The sequence below is a fragment of the Muscardinus avellanarius genome (assembly GCF_963383645.1).
Source record: "Muscardinus avellanarius genome assembly, chromosome: 19".
Lineage (NCBI taxonomy): Eukaryota > Metazoa > Chordata > Mammalia > Rodentia > Gliridae > Muscardinus > Muscardinus avellanarius.
In genome coordinates this window covers 15,308,738-15,316,441 of record NC_137805.1, presented here as the reverse complement: position 1 = coordinate 15,316,441, position 7,704 = coordinate 15,308,738, and positions in this window count along the sequence as shown.

Below are 7,704 nucleotides of genomic sequence, written 5' to 3'. Positions count from 1 at the left end.
CATGGATTCCCTTTGATGAAGAAATTAGGCCTTATGCATTCTTCAATATAACATTAAGTGGTAGTTTATGTTTTTATGCTAATAAAATTTTAAACGATACCTATGATAGTACTAATCCATGCGTGCAGTTATATAATCAAACTATGGGAAAATTTCAGCCATTTAATGATTCCAGTCCCATAGGAAATGTTACTGTTTTGGAAGGATATGCTCCTATAGCATTTTCTAGATATGAACATCCCGAAAATAAAACAGCTCCTTTGCAGCCGCGGTGGGCTCCAAAATGTTATAGCCCACGTAGCTGGCCATTTAAATGGACTGATTGACAAGACTCTAAGGTAGTCTGGGCCTCTTCAGGCTATGATTTAAGTTTTTCTCCAGGCATATCTACTATGCGCAATCATACTTGGGCAGGATATAATTATACATATCAAAATCCTATACAGTATAAGCCGCCCAATCCTTTTAATATTTGGCTTCTCTGTGGGAGAGCAGGAGGCTGTACTGATATAACAGCTATGTCTATGATTTTAGGGGGAACTGTAAAAAATTGCAGCTATTCTCAGAATTCTTCCAATACTTTTGAGGATAGCGTCAAAGAAAATTGTTCAATGGGACCACAACTCCCATTTGGACCCACTCCTGTTTGTGTAACTACTCCATTTTTTTGGCTTGTTTCTAATAGTTCCTTGGTTAATGATAGTCTAGGTTGTTTTATTGATACCTGTTTTCTAACTTTCTGCTGGAATGCTTCTATGCACCCTTGGGCAGTAGTAATGCGACTGCCTATAGCAGTTCCTTGGCCAGTAAGAGTGGATGTAAATTCCCTTCCAGTTTTGCTGAACCGAGAAAAGAGAGATTTTGGAATTTCTGCTCTTATTGCTATAATTGTGGCCTCTGTGACCACAACAGTTACAGCTGCTGCCGCTTTGGTGACGTCTATAAATACTGCAGCCACTATGAATGCTCTATTCTCACATGCGGCTACTGCCATGGCTCAGCAAGCTCAAATAAATGGACAACTTAAAGATGGCATATTAATGGCAAATCAAAGAGTAGACCTGTTACAAGAACAGGTTGACATTCTAGGGCAAATGGCCATGGTACCATGTATTCATAAATTATCTGGATTATGTATAACGTATGTGCAGTATCAGAATTTCTCCCATGCAGGTAATTTGTCTCATCAATTAAGCAAGATGCTTCTAGGGACTTGGAGCCGTGAATTTGAACACACCATTTTTGAGCTTTGAGCGTCCATCGTTGCAATTAATTCTACCCGTGTGGAAGTCGCTACAGTACAACAATGGATGGACTTGATACATGGAACATTGGGTCTCTTAAAAGATTGGGGTGGCATGGCATTGTGGGCATTCTTGCTGGTGGTAGCATGCTGTTTCCTGGTTGGATATATCAGGCGAACTCGACAACGCACACTGCAACAACAGCGCATATTGGTGCAAGCTATGGCAGCCCTTGAAGCTGCCTCATCTCCCCACGTATGGCTCAGTATGCTGGATCGGTAGTCAGTGACGGGTAAGATCTTCCCCGGGACCTTTCAACCTAAGACAGGGAAACAATCATGCTATTGTTCTCCCAATGACGGGTAAGACTGGTCCTTGAGGGTCGACGACCTAAGACAGGCATGATCCCGAGCCTTATTTTAATAAAACAAAAAGGGGGATATGTCAGGGCCCACTCGGCTGGACCGAGATGGCACCCAGTCTTGTTGCCAGCATGGATTCAAGATGGCGCCTAGGCTTGCAGCCAAGTCATTAGACTCACAAGATGGATGTCTCCTTGAGCATGCGCAGTGTGCCATGCTACGTGCCTGCAGAATGATCAGTGACGCCTACCACCAGCCTGCCTATTAGAAAGTCAGAAGTGTGCATGCCCTAGCTGTGGAAGCTTGGGGTTGGTAGGGAATAGAAGGAGGGATTATGATGCTGATATATATTGTGCTTGTTGTACGCATTGTCAGACATATTAGAAGAGACATATTAAAGAGATATTCAAAAGAGACATATTAAGGATCCATTAAAGAAGAATTCATATTTCAGCTTAAGAGGTGTCTGTGTCGTTCTCTAAGCCCCTGCAGGTCGGAGTCTTAGGGAACGATAGCATGGCATTGTGGGCATTCTTGCTGGTGGTTGCATGCTGTTTCCTGGTTGGATATATCAGGCGAACTCGACAACGCACACTGCAACAACAGCGCATATTGGTGCAAGCTATGGCAGCCCTTGAAGCTGCCTCATCTCCCCACGTATGGCTCAGTATGCTGGATCGGTAGTCAGTGACGGGTAAGATCGTCCCCGGGACCATATCAACCTAATACAGGGAAACAATCATGCTATTGTTCTCCCAATGACGGGTAAGAATGGTCCTTGAGGGTCGACGACCTAAGACAGGCACGATCCCGAGCCTTATTTTAATAAAACAAAAAGGGGGAGATATCGGGGCCCACTCGGCTGGACCGAGATGGCACCCAGGCTTGTTGCCAGCATGGACTCAAGATGGCGCCTAGGCTTGCAGCCAAGTCATGAGACTCACAAGATGGACGTCTCCTTGAGCATGCGCAGTGTGCCATGCTACGTGCCTGCAGAATGATCAGTGACGCAAAGCCTCATGCTACCACCAGCCTGCCTATGAGAGAGTCAGAAATGTGCATGCCCTACCTGTGGAAGCTGGGGTTGGTAGGGAATAGAAGGAGGGATTATGATGCTGTTATATACTGTGCTTGTTGTACGCATTGTCAGAGATATTCAGAGATATTATGAAGAAGAATTAAGGATCCATTAAAGAAGAATTCATATTTCAGCTGAAGAGGTGTCTGTATCATTCTCTAAGCCCCTGCGGGTCGGAGTCTTAGGGGACAATACCAGAGGACACATTCGGGTTAGAAGCACTATGTGTGCCACGATGTGAGCAAAGTTTTAACCAGAAGTTCCACTTTCTGCCACCTCTGATTCCTCTTCCTAGGCATTTGCGTGCGTGAAAGATTCACGCGCAGAAAATTGGCTGGCTTAAGCAAGGCCGGGATCGGAGCCTGCCGTGAGGCAAGGCTGGTGCTGGGGCTTCCGAGGCCGCGATCAGAGCCTCCTGAGGGATTAGGCTGATGCCGGGGCCAGTGGCTGGCATCAGAGCCTTCCATGAGGCAAGGCCGCTATTGAGGCCTCTGAGGCCAGGATCGGAGCCTGCCGAGGGGTTAAGCCGGTGCTGGAGCTAGCGAGGCCGGCATTGGAGCCTGCCGTGAGACAAGGCCGGTGCCGGGGCCTCCGAGGCTGGGATTGGAGCCAGCTGAGGGGTTAGGCCAGTGTCGGGGCCAGCGAGACCAGAATCGGGCCTCCCATGAGGCAAGGCCGCTGCTTGAGCCAGCGAGGTCTGGATCAGTCCACCGGGTAGCCAGGCCACAACTGGGGCCATCAAGAGTGGGATCGGTATTTGTAACACAGCATGCACAAAGAAATATTGCAGAAAATTAAAACCAGATGCTTCCCCTAATCAGCAATAACTAGGAGGAAAGGGGCAACAGAAAGTGGTCGAGCTATAGAAAGGGCCCTATAGTGAAGCAATTAAGGTGACCAATCAGAGGGTATGGAATAGAGGAGGATGGAGCCTCTTTAAAAAGCAGGAGATACATAAACATATGTATCAAAGTTAATCACCAAACAAGCATGGGATCGAGGGAGGGGGAGGGAATGGGATGGGGGCTGGATAAGGGCTAATTGGATGATGTGTGCTTGTATATCCTCTCAAGTCTTGTATTCCAATGTGATGTATGATTTAAAATAATTTTTAAAAATTTGGCTGGCTTAAAGAAAGCAGAGCCCCGAGGGAAAGTGTTGTCTCTGGCCAAAGTACTCCCCCACTCCTAGATATTCTTTCATAACTATTATTCTTTTGATAATCATTTTTTTAACTTTCCACACGAATTGCTCCGGTGATATAAGATCAGGACTGAGAGAAACTGAGTCTGTGGGAAATAAATTTTCTAGTAATTTGTCTAAGCCTCTAAACACCCTCGGCTTTGCTCAAAGACGTAATTCTAGTCAGAATTCAGATCCTGTGGAAGCATTCCTGCTACAGCAATTACAAATGCAGAATTCCTCCCCATCTGTGACCTTCATTCTAATCATTACAATAGAGTAGAGAGCTAGGAGGAATCTTGACCTTTGCACCTAGTGATAGCACTGCCTGGAGACAGGGCGACACCACCTGGTTAAAATAGTTATGACAGAACAAAAGACAGATATAATAAAAACTTCATGTTGTTTTGGGGGCCCTGTCTACTGAAATATATTTTAAGTGTTTAATAGGGTGAAGCGTTCAGACAGCAGATGGTATTGCAGACAAAATCCAACAGACATTCATCGAAATCCTCTAAATCGTCATAAATGTACACGGATTTCCCTACGCCAACTACACGTATGAAAGCTGGAATCTCGGACTTCGTCCCCATTCAGTTCAAAGGAGGTTGCTAGACAGAGAAGGACTTTGGACTAAGCCCTAGGAATAAAAGGTTTCAAAAGGGTTAAAGAAAACTCTCAAAAACTGAATTCTTCAAGGGATTTTGGATGTGACTTTTGTTCTTCTGGAATTTGCCCACTAAAAGCCTCTGCAGCTGCAAGGCCAAGGCAAGGCCAAAGGGGCTGACTTGAAGCACAAGACCCACCTGCAGGGTCACGGGACTGATTTCAATCACAAAGACCTGGGCTGTCACAGGCCTTGCTTTTGTCTTGTTCATGGTTGGTGATTTACATGTATATCTCACTATTGTTTTTTGGGTGTTTGCACTTTACTACTAGGGAATCACGGGGAAATAGGGAAGTACAAAAAATCTTGTGCCTAGAATAAAGTGTCAATTGCACAAGAGGCATTTGTCCGTGTCAATCGTTTCAGATTTTTTTTTCCCGGAGAGGAATGTCCACTTTTAGCGTCCTGAACAAGAACTTAAAGAAGTTTATTTCATTAAAAAAAAAAAGGGAAAAAATCGCTGTAGAGAAGTGGCTGCAGAACTATAACCGAAACCTTTGCCCACCTTTCTGAGAACCTCGGTCCTGAACGGACTCAGTGCCCATATTCAGTGCCCAGCTGAGCCAGTCTGCCGCAACTTCCCACCCATGTGAAGACGCACTCGGCTGCGGCAGGTGAGGCTTTAGGTGGAAGTCCCACTTCATCGTCCACGAGAAAAAGCACTGCAGAGAGAAGCCGGACGTGTGCCACGAGTGCAGCAAAGGCTTCAGCCAGGAGTCCATCTTTGTTGGACACTAGTGGACACACTTGAAGGAATAGCCGTAGTGGAGGTCACTGTTTAGCATTTACTTTTCTTTGGGGATCATCTCAGCAAGAGCGAGACTGACCTCTAGTGGCGGTTAATGTATTGAATTATACTTTTCTTTGGGGATCATCTCAGGGAGTTTAGACTCCACTGTAGTGGAGGTTAATGTATTGCATTTTACTTTTCTTTGGGGATCATCTCAGCGAGAGCGAGACTGCCCTCTAGTGGAGCTTACTGTTTTTCATTTTACTTTTCTTTGGGGATCATCTCAGTGAGAACAACACTGCCCTCTATTGGAAGTTAATGTTTTGCATTATACTTTTCTTTGGGGATCTTCTCAGTGAGAATGAGACGGCCCTCTAGGGGAGGTCAATGTATTGCATTGTACTTTTCTTTGGGGATCATTTCAGCGACGAGACTTTCCTCTACTAGAGGTTAATGTATTGCCTTATACTTTTCTTTGGGGATAATTTCAGTGAGAACAAGAGTGCCCTCTAGTGGAGGTGAATGTATTGCATTCTACTTTTCTTTGGGGATCATTTTAGGGACGAGACTGCCCTCTTCTACTGGAGGTCAATTTATTGCATTCTACTTTTCTTTGGGGATCATTTCAGCGACGAGACTGCCCTCTAGTGGAGGTTAATGTATTGAATTACTCTTTGGGGATCATCTCAGCAAGAACAACACTGCCCTCTAGTGGAAGGTAATGTTTTGCATTATACTTTTCTTTGGGGATCTTCTCAGCGAGAATGAGACTGCCCTCTACTGGAGGTTAATGTATTGCATTTTACTTTCTTTGGGGATCATCTCAGCGACTGCGAGACTGCCCTCTAGTGGATGTTACTGTATTGCATTATACTTTTTTTTAGGAATCATCACAGCCAGAACGAGACTGCCCAGGAGTGGAGCTTAATGTACTGCATTATACTTTTCTTTGGGGATTATTTTTTGATTGATCAAAACTCATTGCAGCCGGGCATGGTGGCACACATTTGTAATCCCTGCGCTTGGGAGACCGAGACAGGAGGATCACGCAGGTTCGAAGACAGCCTAGCTGGCTTAAGAGACCCTGTTTCCAAAAAAAAAAAATTATGAAAGAGGTCTGGGAATTTAGCCCGGAGGTAGAAGGGTTTCCAGGAACCCCAGTACTCCCCGAAAAAAACCCTCTGCAACAATGCACCATTAAAATTTAAAAACCAGCTGAGCGTGGTGGTGCATGCTTGTAATCCCCGCTCTTGGGAGGCTGAGACAGGAGAATCACACAGGTTCGAAGCCAGCCACGCTGGCTTAAGAGACCCTGTTTCCAAATTTTAAAAAAGTATAAAATAGGTCTGGGAGGTGGAAGGGCTTCCAGGAACCCCAGTACCACCAAAAAAAAAAAAAAGTCTGGGAGTATAGTCTAGAGGTAGAAAGCCCCTGGGTTCCTCCCACAGTACCCCCCCCACACACACACAAAATCAAAATTTCCATCCTCCTGTCCCAGCCTCCTAAGTGCTAGGATTATGAGTGTGTGCCACCACACCTGGCTTGAATTTTTCATTTTGAAGCAGAGTCTCACTAAGGTACGGAGCCCTTGCTAAATTGCTGAGGCTGGCCTTGAACCTGTGATTCTCCTGTCTCAGCCTCCCGGAACTAGGGTTTTCTTGAATCATGCTGGATTTGGTGCAAAAGCCCAATAATGGCAGCTTAAACAAGGAGACTGTTTCTTCTAAAGGAACAGCGCTGTGAGATCAGAACGTAGCGTTTTCCACAGTACCGATACTCATACCACCTTCTACCTTGCTGATTTGTTCAACACGCCCTTGCTTCTGCTGCTGCTTCTTCTTCTTCTTCTTCTTCTTCTTCTTCTTCTTCTTCTTCTTCTTCTCCTTCTTCTTCTTCTTCTTCTTCTTCTCCTCCTCCTCCTCCTCCTCCTCCTTCTCCTCCTCCTCCTCTTCCTCCTCCTTTTCTTCTTCCTCTTCCTCTTTTTTTGTGGCATTGGGATGGAACCTAGGGGTATTTGACCGCCAAGTGACATCCCTAGCCCTATTTTTTATTCTTTCTTTATTTTTGGTGGTACTGGGGCTGGAACCCAGAGGCTTTCTACCTCCGGGCTATACTCCCAGACCTATTTTATATTTTATATTTTATTTGGAAACAGGGTCTCACTAAGTTGCTGAGAGCCTCACTAAGAAGCTGAGGCTGGCTTTGAACCTGTGCGATCCTCCTGTCTCAGCCTCCCAAGCGCTGGGATTACAAGCGTGCGCCACCATGCTCAGTTTGCACGATCCTTTTTGTTTTGTTTTGTTTTGTTTTTGGTGGCCCTGGGGCTCCTGGAAGCCCTTGTACCTCCGGACTACACCCCAGACCTATTTTATATTTTATATTTTATTTGGAAACAGGATCTCTTACGCCAACTCGGCTGGCTTCGAACCTGCGCGATCCTC